Source organism: Anser anser (assembly GCF_964211835.1).
Source record: "Anser anser genome assembly, chromosome: 1".
Lineage (NCBI taxonomy): Eukaryota > Metazoa > Chordata > Aves > Anseriformes > Anatidae > Anser > Anser anser.
Genome location: NC_139720.1, coordinates 90,378,224 through 90,406,123, shown reverse-complemented (window position 1 = coordinate 90,406,123; position 27,900 = coordinate 90,378,224). Strand labels below are relative to the sequence as shown.

General features: G+C 36.4%; 1 long non-coding RNA gene across 2 annotated transcripts; it reads left to right on the top strand.

The window, feature by feature from the left end:
- The first annotated feature begins 1,417 nt into the window (after positions 1–1,417).
- On the top strand, positions 1,418–27,684 carry LOC310892260. Of its 2 annotated transcripts, XR_014577993.1 has the most exons (5): positions 1,418–1,716; positions 2,586–2,815; positions 15,191–15,290; positions 20,352–20,462; positions 26,346–27,684. It is a non-coding gene; the product is annotated as an uncharacterized lncRNA (long non-coding RNA). The 2 variants fall into 2 exon arrangements; XR_014577994.1 differs by lacking the exon at positions 1,418–1,716 and having other exon boundaries at positions 2,355–2,815.
- The last annotated feature ends 216 nt before the right edge of the window (positions 27,685–27,900 follow it).

The following is a 27,900-nucleotide window of genomic DNA, read 5'->3' as shown; positions in this document are numbered from 1 at the left end:
TGATTCTTATGAGATAAGTGCAAAAAAAGGTGAATCCACAATGCTTCAGCTGTGAAAGTAAACCAGGTATGCTGTAGAAGCAAATTGATTAAACTGAGGTTTCCTGATCTGGTATTGATGCAGTACTTCATCTTCCTTTATGTTTGTTAATTAGGGAAAATACGTATTCAAGTATGGATTCTGATGTTAACTGGAACAGGAACCATCTATTTTTCATGAGCTTAGAAGCATGCATAGAACAAATGAGAAAAATGGTCACCAATAGATTCAAATTTAGAACTTAAGGATTCTGTGCAATCACATCTTGCAAGCGCTACTTTGCATTCTACAGCAATTTTTAGTAGTACGAACACTAACCAGTCTTGTAAGTTTTGGATAAAATTATCATATTACTACAGAGCTATTTCTAAATTATCCCATGTTGTAAAGGTTGTTAGCACTCTCAATCTGATTACAGGAGGCCAGGAAAATTACTCAGTTTTGGGTCTGTATGAGTAACAGATGACACTTTAGAGGAAAAATGCAAACAACAGCAACAAAAAACTTTGAAGACAGAAAATACTAATTCTTGCGTTAGCCAGCACCTATCTTTAACATTTTGATGATGTTTGTGAGTATTATATACCATAAAAACGTGAATACTTCACATACTATTATTTTGCAATAGTTGAGGCATACCTTCTTCACTCTAAAGATGAAAACTGAGATCAAATGCACTAGATGCTAGTCTGAATTATATCTCCTTTTTTTGGACCAGTACTTTCAAATATTCAAGTCCTATGTGTACTTTGGAATTCCATATCTGGAATTTTTGGAATAGATAACAAATTTCCCTATTTACAGTCAAAGCTATTCCTTTGTTCTCTGAAAGAGATGTTCTCTAAGTGCGACAATTATCCCACATCCTTGACTAATCTTCAGCTTCCTGGATGAGATTTTCAATTTAGAAATAATATTATATTTTACATATTTAAAGTTGGTGTCAATTCTACATTGTTGCTACTCTAGTCTGAAATGTGTAATCTGCAGGTGAAGTGATGCTCCCAGCTTGTTTCGTATTTGTTTTTGGTAAAGGTATTTTATTAAAGTGAATATTTAGGGCTGTGCTCTGTACTTGCTCTATGTTGGGCTAAAAATCTCGCTCGAAAGGAATTGGATCTGCCTGTGTTTTGTTGGAAAAAAGAATGCAAGTTTTTGCTCGATCTGGTTGTACTTAAGTTCATTAAGTTAAAAAACAACAACAAAAAACCACAACAGTCTGGCAAACATAATCATATGTAGTACTTGTTTGTTTATTTGTCTCTTGCCCAAAAATGCCTGTAGTAGGAGTTTATGTCCATCTTGTAACTATCTCAGAACAGGGTTTTCTCTTGTATAGTGTGCAGAATTGTTTTTCTTCCTTGATTTAAAAAAAAAAAAAAAAAGATTTTACAACGTTCTTTCTGCTTGAATAGTTGAATAGCAAAGTAGAAAGTCAGCCATTTATAACATATAATTAAGCTCTTTATATGCTGAACATTTGTCGTTACTATAGGAAAAAATGTTTGCTTCTCTTGTGTAGTGTTCTGGCATTAAATGCTGTGAATACCTTTATTTCATTATTACAGGTGCATTTTTGATAGACCAACATTTTAAACAGAGCTCTGCTTTTCCTTGCAAAGGAAAGCTGAAATATAATAGAAGAGACTGAAAATTAGAAGTGATCTCTAATTCAAAGTACATAACAAAAATCACACTTTCCTTGCACATCTCCACAGAACGCTATGTGTTACATTTTATGACAATCAGTGCAAATCAAGTACCGCACACCATGCTGAGCTTGGAATCAGCATTCAACATGCAATCCCCGGGACAAAAGTAGGTGGTACTGATGGGGATGAAAACTGGTTTGGATGAAAACTACAAAAAGTAGGAAAAATAGATCTCCTAACAACAAAATCACACCTGGTGTTAAAGCCTAGTCTTTCATTAAGCAATGATTATTGCCTGCTGTGTATAAAAATAGCCAACACAAATAGCACAGCTTAGCAGTGCTAATTTAATAGTTGAATGTGCTTATGGGTGTTCAGTGGAGCAGAGCGAATAATCCAACAGGAGTAGTATATTGAATGATTTTAGTCCCTCTTTTCTACTTACAGAATAACCACAAACAGATCACAATTTCCTTGAGCTCATCTCTTCAAATATTTTTTATTAATAGTTTTTCCTAGATACAATTTACTGAGTTGATTGATCATGAATATTCTGAATTTAAACCATAATGCATATTTGTGGTTAATCAGATAAGTCACATTTTATCATTCTTACAGACTGACTATGTGAGTATACAGCAGTTTTCAGGGAGCTCACGGGGCATATGTAAAAGAGAGCAAGTGTACAAAAATACATGTAAAAAACTATGATATTTCCCAAAATTAATTTGCATTATTTATCTTCAGTATAGGTAAAACAGAATATTCACTGCAAGTATTAACTACAGAACAGACATGAACTATAGGTCTTCTTACTTTGCAATTAATGAAATGTATTTTGCTATTGCAGGCATGTACTTAGTGGGTAATGTGCATGCTATTTTTCATTCACAGGGAAAGGTGAAATAAGGCACATGTCCACCGTTTTTTCCAAAGTAAGAAGGGGAAGTTGTACCACAAAGGTGTACAAGACAAAATTTAAATACTGTATCTTTGAACTGAATGTGAAATTCACTCAGTGGCTGACAGCCTGCATGCCCATTGCTGAATCACAAGCAAGAAAATAGGATGATGCAGTGCCATCAGGAAGGGAAGCAAAAGGCTGGGATTCACTTCAGATGGTGGTAAGTCAGCTGAGAATGTTGTGCAATTGACATTTGTAATTACAACGGCAAGGGACCCTAAGCAGAAAATGGCCCACTGGTAGATTAGGAGGTCACCGTTACAAATCACAATGTATCTGTACAGTCACATTCTCTTTATTTCTTCTGCTTCAGCTTTGAGTATGTTGTCCCACTCCCAGGTATGCACTTCATAAAGTTTTATAAAAGCTAACTCACTTGGACTTGATGAGCAATAATACAAATACAGTAAGAATAATGCAAATTTGCATTTTGTGTAGAATTACAGGGGCCTGATCCCATTTGAGCTTTTCAATGAGAAGGTAATCAAGTGATGTTATAGCCATCAGAATATGACATTAAATTGGGGCTATACAGACCACTCTTATGCACTTCTTTGAATTATGCATGGTGTGCTTTGTAGAAGAGCAAGGTTATTTTCATATTTTTTCCTTAGTACTTCAGTTAATGGGGAAACCGTAGAGTTGTTTTACTGTTGAAAATCCACTGCACCTCAGTTACATTTAATCCTGAAAAATTCTTGCTGCCTAATCCCAGGTTGCTTTGCTCAGGGACGTGGTGGAGTCACAGTCCCTGGGGTGTGTTTAAGGAGAGGCTGGACCTGGTGCTTTAGGACATGGTTTAGTGGGTGACATTGGTAGTAGGGCGATGGTTGGACCAGGTGATCTTGGAGGTCTTTTCCAACCTTAATGATTCTATGATCCATTTGAAGGATTAAGTGTGAATTTAACATTCATTTCATTGAAATGAATGCAAACATTGGAATTTGGCATGAAGTAGAACTTCAGTTTCAGTAATGACAAGTGACTCTTTAAAGCACATATTAAAATTCTCAATAGGACTTTCATTGATTTGAGATCTAGTACTTTAGCTTTCTCTTGAATACATGGCAAATTGATAAGGTTTCCAGTATGTGGATAGCTAGGTTAACAGAGCTGTCTTTGTGGCAGAAATAAGATCGAAGAATCTTTATCTATATCAAAAAAAGGTCCTATTTAACTTGAATAACGATACCTTGAACAAAATAATCATAATAGACACAATTATAGTATGCTTTAAAATATCACCATAAATGCAAGAAAGCCTCTATCTCAATGAACTCAGGATCATATGTATTCATCATCTTTTCTCAGATGTCCTCCAGTAGTTAATATGCATCTGGTCTCCTTCAGTCTAAACTGTTGTGAACTTTGGGAGTGAATTGAAAGCTCCTATCCATTCCTATGCACCTCAACTGGAAATGATTATAAACTGTTGATTAAGAGGATGCTACAGTGCTCGTTCTCTTTAGCCCTAAGAGAAAAATACTTTCTAAGGATGCAAAGCAGCTAATATATTTATTTCCTGGTTTTAAAGAGAGTCTTAGATAATTTACATAATTTTACTTTAAAAAATAAATAAATAAAAATAAATACATGTAGAATTAGGTAGATGCTTTTTTTTTTTTTTTTTTTTTTTTTTAAGTGGGTTGTAGAAGTACTTACTGATACAACAGAACCAATCTGGGTTTACAGTCCTTTCCTGTTTTCTTCGTACCACTAAAATCCCTATACTGTGCATGCTACCTTCCCCCAGTCATTTTTTCCCCATCCTTCTCCACTGTCCTCTTCTAAATTCTTCTCTACTTTACAGGTACTAAATGACTTTCAGAAATACTCCCAGCTTGCATTTGTCTCAGCTTTGTCTCAGCTCTTTGGCCTCACGTTTGCCTTTGAATCTGTTGCATCTTTTAAAGACCTGAAGAAACCTTTATTTTTTCTATTTTCTAACTATATTTTCTAGATGTCATAGATTTGTAGATAGAAGAAAAAAACTTTTTTTTTTTTTTGAAGCACTGAATTTAGCAACATGCATTTGTATCCTATGCATATACCCTCCTATTTCAGGAAGATCAGAGATACATCTTTAAAACTTAATTGTATGTATCAAGAGGAAGAGAGTGATCAAACCTTTCATCTTGTTGGGACTTGGAAAGATTTGATATATGATAAACATTAAAAGTGAAGATGACAGTTCATTCAGGAAAATTTAAACACAGTAGGATGTATACACAAATGTCTATTTTCCAGAATTGCTGTGGTAATTTAATAACTTAATGATTTCTAAAATAAGGAATTAGAAGTTCCTATAGAATGTTTTCTTTACTTCTCTAAATGAGTGACTAGCTGACAAATGAAACAAGCCAGAAAGCTCTGCTGTCACTGCAGGTATAATTTTACCTGAACTTTTGTTGTGGTGGGAGGGTGGTTTTTTTTGTGTTGTTGTTTTCTTAAAAAGAAAACAAAATGCTCAGTACTCTCTTAGAGTGCTTTATGCCACACTAGTTACATCACTGCTATTTAATATTCATGAAGTGACTGGGAGAGCTCTTTGGTGAAGTTCTAAAACAGTGTTTCATTATATTTTCTAATTTTCTATGTAGCTAGTTTCTGTTAATTTCACTAAAACTGAATTCCAATATGTGTAGAGGAATGACACTAACAGAAGAAAATTGAGACTGAAATGAGACTTTTCTTAGACAGAATTAGGGGAAAAAAATGAAACAATAGAGCTTTGACTATTTTTTTCTTGCACTGAAACTGTCTTGTTATCCTGCTTCATAGATTTTTTATAATTTGACCTTGAATGAAAGAGCTTTCATTCCTGATAGAAACTAATTGTATGTGTGGTTTTCAAATCATAGTGTTAAAATGAAATTAGTACTGCACAGGAGGGGATATTAGAAGGAAAACACATGGTCTTAATGGGCTGTAAACCTTCTGAGTGAAGCACTATTTTCAAACCAATGAGATAGATGTAAAGTCAACTTTACTATCTATGATTCAAGTATATCCCTGACAGTTATAACCTAGACCTTAAATAAAAAACTATAGAGACTTAAAAACTACACTCTGATGCTCCAAAATGTCTTCCCCTGTGTTACTGGGCTCATACAATGTTCTTAGAAACCACAAAGATCAGAAACTGTAAAAGCTTCCTAGAAAAAAATGGATTAGGACACATGTGCCTTGTGTCATGGCATTTGCTAATAACCTCCTTGCACTCAATTGTCTGGTGCAGAAAGATGCTCTCTGCATCTGGGCAACTTGCAGGTTTCAGTAACAGTACAATAAGCCTTTAAGGGTCTGTGACAGTATGGATTACAGCTGAGATAAATTGAGTATTCTACCACATGTTAGTGCCGTGGATTGATGTGTAAAGGTTTTAACACATTCTTTGAAGGAAAGTCAGATTTTATTATATTAATATGAATCTTTGAGTTGTGCTCTTTTTTCTTAAGAGCACGTGTTTTAAATTACTTTACGTAATTTGTCTTCCTTTTCTTCTTAAAACACACTTCACTTTTACAGTGTACACAGTGATCCGCATTTGTTTGCTCTGGAGATCATGCGAGTTTTGCCATTGGCTTCAACAAAGAAAATCATTTTGCACAGTAATTGCTTGTAATATGCAGATATAACTGTTTAATACTATGTGCTATATTTCAAAAATAGCCGGGAAGAGAAATGGAAAGCCATAATACTGAAGAATTCTGGGGCTTTGGTTCTTGTTTACGCTACACTCCCTTTTTATACTGCTTAGCTCTGGAAACATAGAGCACTCCTGAAATAATATGGTTATAAACTTCGATCACTTTGAGGTTGTTTTACTGTGACACAACGTAAAGAAGCCTTCACATATCAGGAGACTAGCACCTAGAAATAACTGGCTACCCTGTCCTTTCCTTTATGGTACCTACCCAAAGCTTTTTAGAAGGTATTCTTTAGGCTCTGTGCTCTTCATGTTTTTACAGTTAAAGCTGTGGTGACCACTTAGATAACATGATAAAATACGAAAGTATGAGATAAATTTGGTTTAACTATCTGAATTACTTCCAAATTCAGATAAAGTATTGTGCTTAAACCCTCTTCTGCAAACAGAAGTATGATAACTTCATAAAAATTACAAAAGATATAGAACATGCTTTATCACAGAAATGTGAATGGCTTCATACCTTAGTATTTTGATAATTTAGAGCATTAATTGATAAATACTTTGCTAGCTTTCTGGTGCATTCTGAGCTAAAGAAGATCACAGGGCCTTTTTTCATGTATACGGAACATCATTGACTGCAGTGGAATTACTGTACAAAGGAGTTAAAGGAAACTGCAAGATGATCTGGCAGAGGTTATTTTTTCATATAGACAGCAAGAATTTGTTCCATATAGACACAAAGGATGGTGGCCAATGAGCTGAGTCAAAGCTGCTTCTTAAAGCTATTTATCTTGTGTGTGTCCATGTCCAGTTGAGGACTGTCACAGAAAAGTGCTGGCTCTGTGGTACTGAATCCCTTTTAATAGTGCATCTACTCCATGCTCTTGCATCTGGTTAAGACAGTCTGTTTACCTAACAGCCATCCTCCTCCAGGAGGGTGGTCTTATATTTCAGAGCCTACCACCCTTTGTATGGGTTTGACTCAAACAGTAGACAGAAACTAAAAAAAATTTTATATAAAATACAATAAAAAGTTTGAGCTGTGGAACACTGCTCTTTCTGAACTGTGAAAGAGGACTTTCAGCAATACATGGGAGTGCTATCTTCTCCATCGTGTGGTAGCAAGCACTGCCGCTTTCCAGTCACTCACTTTGGAGCACAGCTTGGGTGGGAGGATATCTGCTCCTTGTGACTGAGTTACTGACTGTGATAGGGTGCGGTGAGCACTATCATCACATCGCACTGCATTTTAGATAGAGATAACATCTGGAAAAATCATCCTGGACAAGGCTCAGGGCCACTGTAATTGTCATTTAGTAAATAAATCCCATAAAAGAGTCTGAAGATCTTTCTGAAGGTCTTCACCAGTTTAGGTGTGGGTATGAGAATATAAACTGACATGTCCTCGGTGCCTTCTATCCTCTGCTTTCTGAAATACCACTCAGCAGACTGAAAAAGAATGAAGCTTTTAATGCTTCTAAAGACAAACCAAAATGTGCAGTGTGAGAGTAGCTTTATAGAAATGCTGAAGTATCAAATGTGATATCCTGCCCTCTGGAATATGAAAAGAGATTTAGAAAGACTATTGTGCAAAAGTTATGCATGTTACCATTGCTGTGATATAAATTTAGTGGAGATTTTTTTCCCTTAAAATTTATATTTCTGAGTCTATTCATTAAGTGGAAAAATCTCATCTTTTCGTTTAAACAAATGAACTTCTGTCTTCAGAGAAAGACTTGGTAGTGTAAAATCAAGCTGAAGGCAGGGAAAACAAAGTTTTTGTCTTGGACTCTTGGGCAGTGTGTTTCAGTTTAAGCCAGTCTCAGTATTTGCGTGTGCCTAAGGCTGACAATACTGATTAGGTATAGCCCTGAGACTGTAGAAAACTGAGATGACTGTTTGTATTGGGTCCTCCCCCTTATCTTACTTTATTGCAGAGAGGAAAATGATGATAAAATTATTTCCTGACAAGTGGCTCTGGCAGACACGTTGCCTCTGCAGGGTTTCTGATCCAAAGCTGCTAATCTGATTGCAAGAACCAGGGACCCAGGGCCTTCTTGCTGAAACATCATCGTACTTGCTTGGATTTTGATTCCATTCTACTCAGCTTACTCACCTCCTTGGCAGCAAAAGTCAAGAAATTTGGCAAGATTGGGTAATTTTTCCCTGGCTAACCCAGGGGAATAAGAATGATTTTCCCTTGTACTTTTAGCTGAGGAGATAATATGCTCACTGCTGAACTATGTGAATGCCCTTTCTTTTCTCAGGTAACACCTGTGTGTTTTCCGAGAGTCAAAAAAAGACAAAGGAAAGAGTAGATGGCATGAAATTAAGACATCCACATCCATTTGCACCCACTTTTATAAATAAATCAAATTAGGACCCTTTTGCTACTATGGTGTGTGGAAATAACTGATGTCGCAGAAGTATTTGAGGAAGCTTTGAATAAGCACTGCTTCTCAAGAAAGCCCTGATTCCTTCTCATGAATGAGTAATCACTTAGTCCTCTTCGGATCTTGGGAGCTCCTTGCAGACTGATCAAAGAGGGCTGGACTGGTCTTAAATGTAGTCTCTCTTCCAGCTACGTTCCCATTTCTCTGGCTTTTCTAGCTGAGGGGAGGACTCTACAGATTTTAATTACAAATGTAAAATAAATACTATTAATTTACGACTTCTAAGAGGAAAAATGTTGCTAAAGTACAAAATTTACCCATTCAGACCTCTGGATTCTCATTTCTAATTCACTTCCCTCCAACATCCCAAAATGTATTTGGCATCTTTGCTTAATGTTCACACATCTGAAACTGCTGCTTTGGCTCTTTCTAGCAGGCACTGGAGTTACGCTCCACTGAAATTAAAGGAATTTCATTTGCTTGTATCTTTTGGCAACTGGACAAAAGAATTTATAAGAGTAAGCCTTTGCCAAGTGAAGGATAGCTTAGTTGTGATACAGAATAGGTTATATTAGGTATGTCTGCCAATCAGCAAATGATTGAATGAAATGTATTTGTCTGCCTTAAGCAGATATAAATGATGTGGTTTTTGTTGTTGTTGCTTTTTAATTCACAGATTTATACAGGATCTTTTGAACAAAAGACAATCTCTTTTCTATCTGGCAACTGTCAATTTATAGTTGAAGGAATGATTGTTAGCAGTGACTAATAGTTACACAAGAGATGTGTCACCTTTAAAAAATACTTTGCCTTTTCAGTATTTTAGTCATCATTCTTCTAAAAGCAAGGACTCTTACAATTTACAGGCATAAAAGCATTGTTTTTAGTAATCAAATCGTTAACATCAAATGTCACATTTGGAAAAAAAGAAAAATAACGCATTCATTACTTCATTCTGAAGGTTTGCTTAACCATTACAGTGCTGTAAACAGTCATCAGCTCCAATGGGATCTGACCATATTTTCAGTTGTTACTTCCTGTTGCAGAGCATCTAGAGTGAATTGTGATACATGCTGAGAGGAAAGTTAGCTTCGAAGTAAGGATGTATTTGAAGTGCAGTATTTTCAAACAAAGGTGAATATTTTTTCATGGAGAACAGAAGTATGTAATTACCTAAAAGAAATATTTTGACTTTCTCATTAAATAAGGACTAATGTAAAAACACTTAGGGTCTTGAAAAATAAGGTAGGAACTTAAAAAAAATCTTTTAAAAACAATTGACATGAAACAGGTATATTCCTTTAAAAGCAATTGAACTATAAATAATTGGTTTGATGTAAATTGACAAATTACTTCAGCTGATTTGAGCATGAATGTTGGAGTGGGCAAACAGCTTGGCAATGTAAAAATGAAAATGTGCGTATTTTCCATTTAAGATGAGATTGAGAGAATATAGATACCCTCCAGACTGAAGTGCACAAGCTGAAATTTGAAACAGTTATGGAAAAATGCAAATATTTTGTGCATGAATTATAATGTGTCTAACTTTATTGTTTATAGCTGAGATTTAAGATATGCGATATACCCAAAGTGAAAACACTTGTGAGTGAACAGGACATTTTTCTTCATTCCACACAAGTATTAGATAGATACTGACAGTTAGCAAAGCAAGCCCTCGAGTTTCAAATCCATGTCTAGAGCCATTAGTTGAAGTCAGGTTTCACCAATTTGTTTTACCATGAGCAAGGGCCATGCAAAATATCACTTCTGATGGCTGAGTCTAATGTCCATTATATAGCTTCACCCTGGCTAATAAATTGAAATACAGAAAGGACTCCCATTTTTATGTTGTTATTGAAGAAAATGTTAGGACGGTTAAAACAGTGGTGCTTGGTGAAATTAAAGCTGGATGTGAAGTGATAGAGAATCCAATCTCTATTAGTTTATTCACTTAACTCTGACTTAATTGAAACCTAAAGACAGCACTTTCAGGGGGACCCACATATCTGTGCTATCTGTGTGGCCATCAACACAGAAACTATCATGGGTTTTCTCTTTTTAGTTTAAGCAGTGGTGTTACCTGGAAAACTTACTAAGAACAGCTGTACACTTGTACACTGTACTTTGATTTTTGTGGTGACTTGAGGGTGATGTAATACCTAAATTGGCTTTACACTTTCTACAGGCAATCTGTGACAAAAAAAAAAAAAGGAAACTGAGGTAATAGGAGCATTATCTAAATGAGATGAGGAAACGCAGTGGGACATCCTAATGAACCGTATTCACCTGTGTCAATAATCAGAGCAGTAGTATTCCTAACTGGCAGAAACTTAAACCAACTGGTCTTCCAGTTTAAGATTGTAGCTCAACACATATTTTGTTTCCTTTTTAAAAAGAACAGAAAATCCTTACCAGTGTTAGTTTAGATATAGTAGATTATGAGCCTTCAGACAGGGAAACATATCCAAAAGCTTGTGAGAGTCCTTAAAATGATAACATCTAAGAGTTTTATATATATATATTCCAGAAAGTAAAAATGAGAGATCACTGGGAACACTTTCCCTTCAAATGGAGGAGAAAAAAAAAAAAGTCACTTGCTCTTGCAGATGGGAGGTATCAGGGAAAGCAGCCTTTGCCATGGGAAGGAGATGGCTTTTCTCTAAGGGGTAACATAAATCAGATGCTTCTTCAAACTTAATTCCACTCCAATTTTTTGCCACCAGTTTCAGGATCTGGGAAAAATAACTCATAAATAAATGAAAATGTGATGTTTTTAACCTTAGGCATATAGAATGGATTAAATTAAATTAATTAATCTGATTTTAAATGGAAAACATTTCTTAGCTGGAGTAAACAGAGAGGAAGGCTAAACTAAAACTGTTAAAAAACAAGTTAAGCTATTTCAAGTAAGTTTCCCTTACTTTCCTTGGGAAAAGCAGAAGGGAAAAATAAAAAAGGCACTGAATATTAACTGTTCTTCATGACCACGAAGATGAGGGGATTTTTCTTAATTGGTCAGAGCTGTTACCCTTTCACATCTTGTTGTCATCAGATTCAGTATGCATTCAATTTTACAGTTTACTGTTTTTCAGTGGTGTTGTCATGTCAACTATTGGCTGTCCTTCTACCTAGTAGAGACATGCAAGATGGTGACAGCTGTCAATATTTACTGTGATTTAAGGTTTTCCAGAGAGGAGAAAATTTTAGCTGAACACCTGTTACACCTGTATCATAAAATTAGTAATTCTTATGTGAACTCAGAAGAGGAAAAATGTAAATATAAAAAAAGACATCACTCTTAGTATGTATAGATCTTCCTTTCTGCAAAGCCTACATATTTTGTGTTTGTGAAGTTGAGACATCATCCAGAGTACACACTGATTGCAATTATTGTGTGGAATTACAATTTAAAGTTTAATGTTGTTTTAATAGTAATGAGAAACAAATGACAATGCAAATGTTGTGCTGCTAAAATATATATACCTGAAAGCAGAATTCAGGTGATTTTCTTTCTCCTATCTATTTATATGCTTGTTTTGTTTTCGTATTTGATTGTGCTTGCTTGAAATCGGCTCTAAAAGAAGCTTCTTTTGTTCTGTGTTCACTGTCAAATCTGGCACAGGGTGTAGATTCAGTGCTGGGAAAGATTATTTCTTGCAGAAATAATGAAGTAATAGGAACATTGCTTTTTTTCTTTTTCTCTTTTAAAGTGGATTTGAATATATCCAGTGGTTCAAACTGAACGTATGCTGAAGTTTCTGTGAAAAATCCCATGGGGAATTAGATGTTTATTCTTGGATGTATTTGAAAATGCCAACTCAAGATCATAAATTTAATCTGTGGATAAGAAATCTTATCAACTGCAGAGTGATTTCACTCAGGACAGCAGGAACTGTCCACACCTAACTCAATGTAGGCAACAGGAGTTATGAAAGAGAAAAGACAGGCTGAATGAAAGTTATTTAGGAATACTGATGGCACTGCCTACTTAAGCAGTTTTGAAACATCTCTGTGAGAATCCTTTCACATGTAATATTTTCCAATAAGGGGGAATCACTGTGACTGTTAGTCACAGCCCCACTTCTGTTATTGTTTCAGTTCATTATTTCATTTTTCCCTCTTTTTTGTTTCTCTTTTTACCTGAATACTTTTTTTCTCTTGGATTTTGCTTTTTTAGCAAGGGTTCTCTGCTGTTCTTTTTCAAGCAAGTTTTCAGTTATTTGTTTAAATCATGTTTGCTAAGTCCCTAACAGCTGCACCTCAGAGCTGATGGTTACCTGGACCCATCTCAGCACGTGGAAGCTGTTTTGATTCAAAAGTCTTAAACTCCCCAGAAGCCTTTGCAGAACTTCATCAATGACACTACTGTGTAACTAAATGTTAGCTTTAAATACGCTCTCACGTAATAATTAGCATTGTCACTAGTGGGATGTGGATCTCTGCAAGAGCTAATTTGTTCTTCTGCCTGAAGTGTCTTAACGTTGGTATAGTTTTTGTACTGTGAAATCAGTCATTGCCCAGCTCCAGGTGACATAAACTTATTGCTGCATCGTGAACACTCCATCAACTGTGTTAGATTATCATTATTCTAAAGCACAGAAAGTGTGTGATGATGTTGGCCTGTGATATCTGTAATACTAATGAAATAACATTCTGATAACCATTTCAAATGGATTTATTTTGTTACAGAGACAATGGTACTGCTAAAGAAGCATTGTTTGCATCTCATGCAGCTCTCACGATGCTTTTCTGACTTAGCAACATGAATGATCACAATTCATTGCAGTCTTGATGACTCTTCTGATACTATGAGACTTAACATATTTTCCTCTTAAATTCCAAGTTATTTTTGTATCTTTTTATTTAAATTCATGAAGTACATGTATATTAAAAAAAAAAACTTGCAGGAAAAAAAAAGCCTGAAAGCTCATCTACATATTTCCAGAGTGTAAAATAAAGAACAAACCTAGACAATAGATTTTGCAAGCTTCTGCCTTTAAGATTTTTTTAATAATAGTTGAGGAGCCTCAGTCTCTAGGACTTTGGGAAGTGTGACTGAAGACTTGTGATGTTGGCAATACTGCACATAGTCCTAGAAGAGCTCTGAATTAGTTACTAAGAATGACAAGTAAAGATTAAGAATTAAAAGACTGAGTTGGTGATGAAGACATCATCTCAGCAGAAGCTGCCTGGTTCTCTGAGGACCCAAGCCTTGCAACTGTCAGCAGTAAATGAGGAGATCTTGTAAACATGCTTTAAAGAGATGGAGGAATCATAACAAGCAAAAAACATTTGACTTCTCCACCTCAGAGCAAACTGATGCTTTTATCCATCAAAGTCTTCCTCATGGGTGTCATATGTGTTAGTGTTCTTTTGGGACAAGAAAGATCCTTCACACGTCTATTCCCTCTCATCATGTTATGAAGTAATCAGAGATCATAATGAATTTGGTGGCCTTATGGCAGACTCTAGCTGTAGCAAGTGAAATAAATGTGACATAATTATATATATACCTGTCCTAAGCATATATGTTTTCTTATTCCTCTCTTGGCAACTCCTAACGTAATTGTGAGCTGTGGCATAAGGAATATAATCTTCTTGGGGTCAATGCAAATGTGCATTTGAGCGACTGAATGCACTAATTGGAGTACCCTGCCTTTATTTGGCTTCTGTGTTTGAACTAATCCAATGTGTAAAGGCAAATCAGGATCGTTCCGTTCCTCATTGCTGTGCAATACTGGTGGGGAGGTGTTCAGCAGTAGAGCTCTAAGGGCATATTTGACTTCACGGTGTTCACAACAAGAGTCATGGTTTTACTGTGAATTAAACTATTTATGCAGGTACCTTTTTTATTCATGTAAAGCAGGAAGGGGAAAGCGTGATTGCTTTCCACTGTTCTGCGGAGAATATTAAATGCAGCTTTAAAGAGGTAGAAATAGAACCAAAGTGTTTATTAAAATACTGAAACTATCCAGGTTAGTATTGAGAAGGTTAAAAAGTATTTAGGCTCTAATTAATTAAAACTATATTTACCAATTGTATATTACAATTACAAAACTATATTACCAATGTATAGCAGTATGCATTATCTAGGTATTTCAATCAGCACGTCCTTAATTATCAATATGGGTACAGTCAGTTCCTAGGTGCAAAGGATGGCCCTGATTCAAGATAACAGAATCCTTTATTTCACTTAGGGGAGAGGTACAGCGAAGAATTAGGGGTACAGCAAAGAATTAGGAAACCTACTCCTGTGGTTCTCAGAGCTCCACAAGCCATGTTCTGCCTTGCAGTAGCCCTGGGCCAGTGCCCCAGATTCCTTTAAGCCTGTTGATTTGCCTTGATTACCTGGTTGCTTATAATGACATCTTTAAAGTTGTGACAGCATTCACAAAGCTTGTCAAATAGCTCCTGCTTATTCTGGTACTGTAAAGAAGCCTAGTGCGTCTCTGTTTCCTAAGCAAACTCTCATTTGGTCCTTGTACTTCAGATAGCACCAGCAGTCCTGCATCTGGGACCTAATGAAGATGGATAACTGCTGAGTTCTGCAGCTTTGTAAGCTGGCTGGATTAACCTTTGTGATAGTCAAGGTATAGTAGTTCTTTCTCCATGAAACCGTTTTTTTCTCTTCAGGTCCTATTAAGGGGGTGGACGTTTCAGCAATGCTGACTCACTTTTAATTGGGACTGTCTAGCTGTCATTTGCTTAAGGCAGCCAACTCCTACACCTGGCTGAATTTCCCTGTTGTAATCAAATGAAACAGGGATGTAAACAGTGAACAATATGTCAGTAGTCAGAAGTAAGTATGACAAACTCTGCTTTAGCATAGGGAGATTACTACCATTTAGTACTGTTTTTTAACCAAGAAACAGATTGGAAGAATAACTGCAGAACAGTGTAGTGTGTAGTTTGTCACCAGCATGTGTTGTATGTGAAATGCCACGGCCTCTAAGAAGCACAGGAGGGACATTGCAAGACAATGAAGGAGAGGAGAAAAGAAGCAGAGGGCCTGATAAATGAAAACTAAAGAGCCTGACAACTGCAGATAAGCACTCACCTAACAAGATGCTTATTACTTAATCTATGAAGAAGTATCATGAGATAGGTAACAGGGCTGGCATGCTACTGAATTTATTTAATACGCCACTTTTTTTTTTTCTTCCAATGCCTCTTTGGATCTTAAAGCTACATTTTCAGAGAGGCGAAGACCTGTACCCCTTGATACAGGAATGCACAGACCTTTGTGTACCCATGCTACAAAGTTTACAGGCTTTCTTCACAGTTTATGGGTTCTGTTATATCTGCCAGTAAAAGCAAATGTACAAATGTTCTTTTTGGATGCAGATGTACCTACTGAGCCACAGCTTCTTTACTCAAAACCTTGGTTAACAGATCTAAAAGAAGAAATTCTTCTTTTTTTCTGTAAATCTGATTTTGCAGGACAGCTGCAACATGGGCACAAATAGCCTGTGCCACATGGCTAGAATGAAATGTACCACCTCTGTATAAAAGCAGAAACGTCTCTTACAGTTTGCTGTCCCTTAATAAATACTATTAGCAATAAGAATAAAAATCTTGACATAATTGATTTTGTTCAAAGCTCCTCTCTGTTGACAGAAGCATGAAAGACTTGGTAGCTAAAAGAATGCAGGGGTGTTTACTAGAGAGAGATTTTTTCAAAAGCATTGTGAAGAGGGGCAAACAAGAAAGGGAGACGGTTTATTGATTTCAACTGCAGAAGTCAACACTAGAGTATCCAGCCCTGGGAAATTCAAAGCAAGTGGGATCTACTGTGAACTTAAGAATGCTGTGGTTACACTGTAGTTTATATCTTCTGGCATTCAACTAATCTGGTTAGAAACAGTATTTTCTGTGCCTAGCAAAAACAAACAAACAAAAACAATAAAAGTTTTGCTTTGTTTTTGGTAATGTTGAAAGCATTAAGATGCATAAACAATAGCATGGTTTAATCAAGTGTTACAATTATCTCCTAGAATTATTCCAAAAGTTCCCAGTGTTCTGGTAATGTTTCCCCTTTCTCATGTGCACCCGTAACTGTCACTAAGTTCTCCCCAGCCTAATACAGTGCACGCAGGAGTCTCCACAGAGATCACCATTTCTCTGATTACAGTTCTTCACTGGTTGAACTACCTTTTAATAGGGACTTAGTGTTTTTGGTAGATGAGAACCTAGTCTCAGCTATAGCCTTTGATATCAACAGGAGTCATTCCACTGAAGTGACTCTGGGATGGTATCTCAATTCACGTGTTCTTGAGTAGATACCAAAAAATGATGATGATAGATTACATTCCAATTTTATCTTCCTACTGTCCATAAACACTTAAGAGGGTTAGTTTGAGAAACTCATGTAAAGCCAAATCCTAGCTGGAGGACCACTGAATGCATGATAGGCTTTGTGTCCCTGTATCTTGAACATATCTAACAATGGCTATTAGCAACTGTTGAAACTGTGAAATAACATTGCATTGGGGCATGAGAGGTTTTCAGTATGTCTCTTCTTCTGTCTGAAAATAATTTCAAGGCTTAAAGATGCTTACAAAGTCATTTGGAAGTTATGTATTTAAAAAGTGAATGTTAACAACTTAATGTCTTATCTCACAAATTTGAGTCTCTAGAAATTCATAGATAACACGCTGCACCAAACTTCTCCAGGTGTTGAAACCATCTGTAATTTTGCCTTGAGGGTTTGTTGTTGTTGTTGTTTTTCAATGACAAAGGTATGTGATGATTTATGTTTAGATTCACATTGTGTCTACATTGTAAGCTTCATGGCACTGACATAAACTTTCACTTGTTCAGTTGTCCTTACAGTGTAAGCATCTTTAGAGAGTTACCTTCTGGGCCCTTCGATGCTTTTGGCATTTGCAAATTTTGTCATTACCATTGTCAAAAGCACCATTCTTTGAGATGTCATTTCATTGTAAAAACGTTTACAAGTATAAAATCTAGTATGTTTAAAATAGTTCATATTTTACTGATTGTCTTTAGAAGTTTACGTTTATAAGCAAAGAAGTGGTGTGTTGGGAAACTTGCTGCCAAACCTTAACTTACAGCATGCTGTATGTATAAAACAGCATCAGTGTTTGACAGAAGTCAGTTCTCATTTTTTCTCTAGGCTTTGACAGTCCTTGTAAAATGCTTTACAAACATACTATGTCTTAGTGTTGCACATATCTTGGTCACATTATTTGTTATCTTACTTATATACTGTCAAAAATATACGTGTTTGTTAAGGTAAACTTCTCTGAAGAATTTGCCTGGATCTACAAAAACAAAAAAGACACCTTTTTAATGGAGGGGGGAAAGAAAAATTTGTGCATTTTGAGTAGAGAGGGTTTTCCTCCATTAGCATTTGTTCTACTGTATCTGCGGCCTGAGACACATGTTCTGAGAGGGTCTAATTCTTTGCTCGATGAGGTTAGCAGATATTATCAACCCAACCATAGCTTTATTTGTTGTGAACAATGCAGTTAAATGCTTGGTAAATGTTTTCATTAAGAGAACCATTTAAATACTGTTATTAACAATTTGTGGTTGCTTTATACCTTAAAAACTCTAAGGCTTTGCATTCGTTTTTTTAAAATAGCAAACATGAGATGATTTTGAACGTTACCTAGAACTTGTGTTTTATAGACAAGGTCAGAATAAGTTTGCTTTTTTTTTTTTTTAATAAATGAAAAGTAATATTAGGATGTAGGCACAATTACCCCAAGTGGGAGAGTACACTTCTAATTCAGATGAGCCTAGCATATATATTCATTTAATGAAGGACAGAAGATAGTTGAAAACTTCATTATCCAAAATGTGCTGAAGTTTTGGGTGCCTTCATTGCAGAAAGTCCTTATACCTTTGTCAGTGAGTCCTAGAATGCTTTTCTTCCAAAATAAGCTTTCCAACATCTGAACAAAGTAGTAAATGCCTTCCCTCTCATCTTTTTTCTTGCCCCTACTGTTTTTAATAATGTATGTCTGACATGTTAACAATCAGGCACATGTTCATTCGTTGTTGTCTCATCTCAGCTGTCTGATAATGACTTAAGAGGAATGATGAGTGGAATTGCACATCAAGGATCTCTTTTGTTGATGGAGTAACCAGGAGCGCATTTCCAATTTGCAGTTTGGCTCTGGGGCTTCAGAAGCACCACATATGTTTGATATCCGCTTGGTTGCTTGACACTAAACTTGGGGATCAATCACTGTATTGTGAGACTGTACAAATAAAAATAAAAAATAAAAAGAGAGAGAGAGAAGCAGGTTAAAAACTGACTTTTATTTTGAAAATAGTAGGACATCTCACAGATTGAGAACTTGTCTACTGTGAAACATGGAGGAGCAAGCCTGAGCAAGTGAGAGAGGGGAAACATATGTATGTCTGTATTTCTCTTTCATAATATCTCAAAGACAAAATAATTCATAATTTGATTCCTTTGACTGTTATTGAGTTAAACCAGGGATTACGTTGAGTCATTTTTAGACAACCATTTTGATGTTAGTTCAGAACTCCTTATGGCAAATCTGCATTTTCCTTAATCACTTGCAGTCAATCAGATTTTAATTTGTCTTTTTCTTCGGCCCTGCAAAGTTTGGGCCTGGAATCCCTTTGCTTCAAAGATCAAAGAGTGTTTTCCCTGCGTATGTCAGACACACTTATGGAATGTTCTTGTATGTTTACTTAGCTTAACAATTATTCCATATTAACAAAAGCAGATTGATTGAGGAGGAATGTTCTTCAGAATAGCTTTTTTGAAATCTTGCTTGGTTGGAGTTATTGCACCACCAGTCCTGTTGTTTTCCTTTTGCAATATGCTGTAGGAATTTTCTACAAAATCTATAAAAACCCCATTCAAGGGATGAATGGCTTATTCTATTTCTTATCTTGTTAATCAATATTGTTAACTAGCTGTGATGGACGTGACCCTAGCCCTTCCAAATTAAAGGTAATTGCCTTGTTCAGTCACATTCACTCTCCCAAATATAGGTGCATGAACATAAACATCATAATTTATTTTGAACTCTGCCTTGATCATTATGTATTCTGTTTTCTTGTTAACAATTAATTTTAATTCTAGCTCAGCCAGCAAAGTTGAAAGCCATAAAATGGCCCTCTTACCTTTCAGAGCTGCATGGCTCAATAACACGTAACAGAATTACATATTACACACTTACAGACAGGAGGGATTGGTGAGGGTAAAAACAGAATTTCAATACATACTAGGCTTTGATGCTGGCCTTAATCCATTGGCGAACAGTTTGGTATGAAGCTGTCTGATGAGATTTAGCTTGAAGTTAAGTGGTGCTGATATCAGAATAACCCCCTGGATTTTGGTATGCATTTCATCTATCCTTTTATCAGCTTTATTATTTGTTATGCTTTTGCTGAGCTTCCTTGAATAAGAACAAAATGGTTCACTTATTATGCAGCAATTTAGTGAAAGCTATTTAAAATAATATTTGAGGAGGAAAAAACAAATCAAAATGAATAAAAGCCTAGGAAACACATGATGAAATAGAATGAATATCAGAGCTATTAAATTAATAGGCTTGCAAAGTGTTATTTATGGTATCTCAATAGAAGTTTAGAAATTGATACTGACTTATGAAAATTAATTTAATACCTTTGTTGTATTTCAGCAATACATATTCAAGCTCACTGTACCTGTTCCCTGTAGGGAAAATTGTTCCACCTGCCAGAAACCTCAGGATTTTCATCTCATTTTCATCTTCTCAAGGAAAACATTTCAGGTATTGGCTCGTTACGGCACTGATTCAGTAAATCTGTGTAGTCTGAGATTCTGTCCGTAGATGGTTGTCCTTGTCTTCTCAAGTTGTCCAACAAAAGAGTGTTTGAAGCTGTGCAGAAGTAGTGTGAAACAGATTTGGCTATTCTAGAGGTCTGCAAGGTGTCCTCTCAGGGAGGCTCACTTTTGGGTGCCCATCCCTAACAAGTACATATGTTGCTGATAAAATAGCAGAAGTGTAGATCGAGGATTTGATGTTAAGATCTGACTTGACAACCCCAGGAAGGGTACGGGCTCAGCCACAGATCAGCTCAGATGTCCAGCCAGCCTGAAGCCCAGCAGTCAGTTCCTGTGGAGCATCTCACATGCTTGGGGCTGGAGGATATCCTTTAGCCATGTCCTGACTCCTCAGCAGCCTACAGGGAGCACAGGGTCAGGCTCAGCTGCACCTTACAGTATTGCCACAGGCAGGCTGCTTGATAGGACTGGAGGTACAGGGCATTGAATGAATGGTTGTGTTGCTTCCCAGTATGGGTTTCTTGGGGTATTGCTTTCACTGGATTGACTGGTACTCACTAGTGCAAATGAGATGGAGACACAGGTGTTCAGTTCTCTGGGAAATGCATGTCAGCAGACCAGAGCTGGCTCCTTGGAGTTAGCTGGCTGCTTTTTGATGGCTTTGAGTGGTAATGACTGGCTGAAATTCTAGCCCTTTTTGCTACAGCTGTGAAATCTCCCTAGCTAACTGCATTTCACTATTAAAAGTACTTTTTTTTTTTAAAAAAAAAACTTTTGCAGGGCAGGCATTTTCAGTAGGACACTGGTTTGCTACAGCATTACTACACTGGCTATTTCTACACCTTATCATGCAAGAATGACAGTTGAAGTGATCCACCAAAAATTAACAGGGATGGTGCAAGAGTACTGCCAGAAAGATTATTCCTATACCTGTTATTGTTTCAATTTGATATTCCATTTTTCTTCCTTTTTTTGTCTCTCTCCTTTTTTTTTTTTTTTTTTTTTTTTTTTTTAGCCACAGTTCTTTTTCAGAATAATTCTACTGTGTTGCAAAATTGGTCTAAGTCATGCTTGCCAAGTCCCTAACAGCTGTGCCGCAGGACTTACATAAAAATCCCATGCATGGCATGTTGCAGAGCAAATCCTTATTTGTGGAGGTTAACTGCTAACGGGATAGCAGCTTCAGCTTTGTGTTGCTTTTCCTAAGGCAGTTGTTGTGGGGGCAAGAGAGCTTGGCATGTGCATGGTACACTTTCAGGGTTGCTCATTTCGACCTGTTGAAGTTGGTTACGTGGTGTACAAACTTGCACCAGCACCCATCGCATGTGTCCAACTGTCTGTGCGCTCTTCTTGGCCTCCCAGTGGCTATTGAAGGAATTAACAGGCATTTCAGAGATGCTCAGCCCAGCAGCCTACCTGGCTCAGTTTTTTCCAGCAACCTCTCTCAGAGGCCTTGCAAAATTCGAGTGACTATGCAGAGAGCCAGGCTCTCAAAATGTGATCTTTAAACAACCTATTCTTTGAAAGCTCAGGACTTTCTGAAAAGATTCAACGATATTTAAAAGAAGCAAATGAGTAAATTGAATAATAGTACAGGAACAGGTAGCTCCCCATTTAATCTTTCCTGCAAAACTCTTTCTGAAACTATTCACAATTCTGCCAATAGCTACAAGGGTTGTTTGCTAGTGAAAGGTATCAGATCTTAGAAAGCAGTAGAAGAAAACAAAAATAAAAAAACACTTTACATCAAGCTGTTATTTCCCGTCATGGCCCCTCATAGAATAGTAATAGTTTTGCTTTAAAAAAATATTGTTGTATGTATAAAAAACTACTGCCAACCAAAATTTCAAAACTTTATTTCTTTGGTAGTCATCACCTGAAAGATGATATTTGGTACCCAGTGAGTACTACCATCTCCCCAGATCCTCCCATGCTTAACTGGGGATCCTTGCAGAACCTTGCTATAAACAGCTATCAAAATTTCAGTCTTTATTTCTTTGTTTTGAGAGACATTATCAAAGTGGTATCTTTCCCTCTTGATATTGTCTATGATACTGGTTTTTTTTTGTTTGTTTTGTTTTGTTTTGTTTTCGTTTTCCCTAGAATGTTCCTAACCTGAGCTTCTGTGGTTAGTGAGTGTTTTAACAGGTTTGTGCTTAGTAATGGATTGGGCCAAAAGAGACAGAGGAATGGATTTTCAAGAATCTAGTTTCCATCTGCAACCTAGCAATGAACTAGTGTTTGTGCTTTTGTTTCTCTTTCATTTATTCTGTGCACCTTGTTTATCTAATTAGGTTGATAGCAAGGACTTCATGGTTGAGGACTATATTCTTAGAGATCACAGCTCCAAAGGATGTTGTTCTTGGCTGGTATCTCTAGACACTGCTGTAATGCAAAAGGGGATAGAGTAATTGTATATGCTGTTTATATTCATGTTTGTACCTGTAGGGATGTGTTGATGGGGCAGTGTGGTGAAATGATAAAAACATTATGAAAGGAAGTTATTCCTTTCTGTGAAAAAAGAAAATCTGACACCACCAATTTAATTCCAGGGAGCACAGTGAAAAGGACAGGTATATGAAGGTAGCACAAGAAGGAATTGAAAAATAATAATGGAAAAATCTATAGCTAAAGCACTGCCAGAAATATATTTATGCATGAAGAGTATTCAGTGATTGATCAACAATAAAACTGAGTGAGACAGAGAAACAACACGTAGATATTTATATCAGTCTGCAACCTCCACTGGAGATAAATGTGAAATACAGCCACACTTCATAGGAAACGTATTTTAATTGTTCTTGGTTCCAATGCGCCTTTTAACTTTTGTAACCACTGTGGATTTGTAACCACTTCCTTGCTTCTGATCAAGTCTTGTTTATCTTTTTGACCCGTTAAAGTCTTTTGGAGAGTAAGTTTTGCCTCAATATTGAAATGGCTACCTTAAACTACAAAGGCTACAATTCTCAAAATACATGTTGAGAGACAACAACCCAGATTTTCTTCAGTCATACCTCTTTATTTCCCTATTTTGTGTTACACAAAGAAAACCTTCTGTCATATTGTCGCTATACACATTTTTCTGTTGACCACAAAGTAGTAAAATGTCCGGTGAATTACAGTTGCCTCAGTCTTTCACTGAGATCAATTTTGTATACATACGAAAAAAAAAGAAATGCATGGATAACTCAGTTTTCCTCTCCTCTTATGTGTAAAAAGAGGAAAATGAACTAAGTTTCAGTATATTCAGTAAATTCTTGCAACTTTTAGCAGTACTGGGGGGGGGGGGGGGGCGGGATTTAAAAAGTCTCATTATTAATCTACTTTTATTTCAATGTACATAAAATCTAATACAATGGATGATGAATTAAGCAAAAACAAAAGGCTACTGAAATACAGAAAATGTCCGTCAAAAACACCAACATGTCTCCTGAGTTTGAAACACCAAGGTCATATTCCTGGCCTCAAATTTGATGTTATATGCCCTGGATTTGACATCATAATCTCCTTCAGGAAAAAAAAAATATATATATATATATACATATACATACATAGATATATATAAAATATTTCTTCACGTACACTTAAGTATTCTTTAGGTAGGCTGGCTTTTTGATTTGTGCATATTCATTTTGTAAATCAGATCATCTGTTCAGGCTTAGGATGATCTGGTGCAAAAACAAGAAGCACAGGTCAAAGATAGCTTTGCATCTCTTAACGTTCAGGGGCTTGTGCAGTTCTTTAGGCAGAAGAATTTAGGCTAGTCTTTCAGCGTGTGAAAGGGAGCAGGGCCTACAGATTGGGAAAAAGAACTTTCTGTGCCATCTTTCTTTGATATCTGAAATCAGGCTGGTAGCACTACCATTTTCTTTTTGCCTTCAAAGTCTACAAAAAAAAATAAAATGAAATGGCAGGAATGGACAAGTGAGTTCAAGTGAGACCTGATATTTACACTCAAGATCGAAAGTCCAAAATGAAGAGCTGTGTGATACAGTAAATGGCACCCATGATTCATTGCCCAAAATAGCAGCTGACAAAAGAGATGATGTTTGAGATCCCCCTAAGATAAAAGGAAAATCTTCTGTGATATGATTGGCCTTTGCCTCTCGAAAACAACATGATTTATAAAGCATTTTGTAGTAAGGCAAGTGATAGGAGAATCAGGTGAGACAGTGACGAGGTTTTATGATAGAAATCTATTTTCCATCTTGGCTTTTAAGATTAAGACTCAATTTTTGTAACATTTAGTGTCACAGAACCACGTAACTACTTTCAGATAAAACTCGGTAGTTGATAATGCAGAAGACGAACTGTATTCCCTTTAGAGAATTTGCCGCCCTGTGGAAGTCATTGGTGTGTGTGCAGACTGCTAGACACAGCAAGGCACGTCTCCAGAACAATGTATTAGTTTAAAACCTTACATTTACTATGTCATATACCATAAGATCCATGGATTTGTTCAGCAGTTGGGGAAAAAATCACAAATGAGATAATTGTTCTGCAATTATTGATGGAATGGAATACTCAGTAGTGCAAAAAACTCATCTAAAATTCAAGTCAGGATAAGGGAAAGTCATTAGCTATGCTGCGTAAAGCAGACATATACAATCAATGTGTGAATGTCACGTTTGTCAGGCCAAAGTGATGGGAAAAGACTTCTACTAACAGAGAGAAAATTGAACACATCTATAACAGTGGAGGATAGTTCATATCCTGTTGTAATTGCAGTGCACTTGAAGCAGAATGAGAATAGCAAAATAAATAAATAAAAAATCCCTCTCTTGAGCTTTACAGCAGCATTGTCTGGAATGCGTGACAAAGGTAGAGGCTTGAAAGGTGAAGAAACCTGAAGCTGAGTGAGGAAGCTCAGGGAGATGCTGTGAAAAAAAGAAGAATCGAGAGTTAGGCAGCTAGGAGGAAAGTAACTGAAAAAGAACCCCAGATGGTACCAGAAAGAACTGTTTTTCTCCTTCTGTCTATTAAAGTGTGTCAAGCATGCAGGTCAGAGGGCACACGATGATTTGATGGCAAACAGAGACATGATAAAAATAAAAAGACTTAGGAAGTTCAGATATGCAGTATTGATATAAGTGTATTGGATAAGATATTTGAGTATTATCACTGACCCTCGTGGTATGAGGTGCCATCAAGGACAATCCTTTATGGAGACAAAAGCTACAGGAGAAAGAAAAAAAAAGAGAGAGAGAAAATGTAAATATATTGATATTGTGGAAATAATATTACCTCACTGGAAAGCCATGAAAGCCAGATTTATTTCACTCCGCATTAGTTAGAAAGCCTGAAAGCCTCTGAGAATGCACAGAACAAGTAGTGTTTGAAGGAGTGAAATAGTTCTTGCTTGATTTACCCTGTTATACTATGGTGTGTTTTATTTGTGGGCAAGGATCCCATTATGCAATAATACAAAAAAAATAAAAATAAATAAATAAAACAAATACAAAAAACTATCAATTAAAACTCCAGAGTTAAAATACTACATATAAAGCAAGAGAAATAATGCACCCAATGACTGTATCTGTATATATATATGACAATGTTGCTTAGCAAGGTAATGTAGTCATTTCGTCTCCAGTTGCATGAGAATGAACAAGTTTTGTGGTTTTTTTTTTTTTTTTTTTTGCTTGCTTAATAGCCTGAAAAGACATAGAGCTGTGTACAAAGTGGTCCAGTGCTACCTTTAAGACCGTGTCATTCTCTGAAATCTCCAGTGCTGCTCTGGGTTAATCTAATGCCGAAGGAGATGAGAAGTGGCTAGACTCTAGCAATATACCTGTATTTTTGTTCAAACATTTGAGCAGTTAGTTCCGAAAGACTGCTCGCTTGCCTGAAATATTCTTTCTTTTCACAGGTTACTTCACCATCCAGAAACATAAGCAGAAGCTTCTGTGTATTAAGGGACTGAAGCAGTAAATTTTACAGCACAATTCATCAATGGCGTCAGCCAGATTTAAGAGAGAGAGAGCATGTTTTTGCAAAGCTGCAGAGATTGCTGTAACTGAGGTCAACAGCAAACTCCTAGTGCTTTTAAAAATTGATTTTACTGAAATCTTACTCCATTTTCCTAGTAATAAAGGCCTCCAAGGATTTAAACTGCTGTAACTGAGAGCAGTGTTTGGCCCTGGTCTCTAAGTAGGTGTGGCATAGCTCCATTATAACTCCAGTGCAAAGAACATCCTTTAAAAATGGAGTCCCCTTCCTAACATTTTAGTAAGCAACCTTTTGTTTCCTCTTGTAAAAGCTTGGAGGTCATGAGCTTAGGTTTCTTAGAGGCTTTAGAAGTTTATCTGTCTCCTTCGTTAAAGGTCTAAAATTAAACATGTGAAAGGAATATAAATATATTTGCTTATCTGACAAATCCAGTTCAGATTGCTTCATAAAAAATAATAATACTAATTTAAAAAAATGGCAAAATCTCAATTATTTAATTTGAGGCAGAATGTTTGATTCTATATAAAATAATAGAAGATGCTGCCTTAATTATCTGACTGTTCCAAAACTCGCTAGAATCTTTCACAGCTTTCCTAAGGAAAGCTAAAAGGCAGGTGCCCTTTAATATATAAATGCCCTTGAAATTTACAAAATAGCAAACGTAGAAATGGGTAATGTTATAATTTGCAAATTTAATTAAAAGTAGAAACAAAAACCACAAGAGCAACAGCAATCTGGACCTGTTCTATAGATGGTCTGACCCTATCTCCTGTCTTTCGGTGAACGTTGTCTCCTCTGGGTCGCAGATCTCAGGCTATCACATTCCTCTGAAGGAGTCTGTGTGGTTCTCCATTCTTAAGTGGCGACGGAGGTTACAGTCTTGGCACTAGCTGTGATTTATCTCAGCAGCTCTTACTTCTGTATATGCCGCAGTTCTTTTCTCTTCTGGGCAACAGTAATAAGTCACCAAACTGCCTTCTTAAAGCAAAGTATTATTTAAAGTGGAGTCACGCTGGAGAAAGCATGTCCATAAAAACGGCAGAGTACACTATGTCCATATCTTGTGTTTCAATAAAACTTTCCCCTCCACAGATCTGGCAAGTCCCCCGGATTTTTTTTCACAGACCTTCTGCAGAGCATCTTCTTCTTTAATTTTATGTCAGTTTCTTGTTTTATGTTATTTCTGATGAGTGTCGTCTTTTCTCAAGAAAGACTCTTCGACTCCACTATTGTATTTTGGTGGTGGTGGTTGGTGGTTCTGTTTTTTTTTTTTTTTTTCTCTTTACCTTGGCATGATGTTAGTGTCAGTTCAGCTTAGAAATCCAAATGTGTACTATCTTCTAGTAATTGCCCCCAGCTTTTTCAGGAATCTTTCTAAATTCTGATTCCTTCACTGAATGCTTTCTACAGCTGCCTGTTGAGCTAGAACATTGCATTCATTTAGGAAAATCTTGCAGCAATTTGTAATACATTTT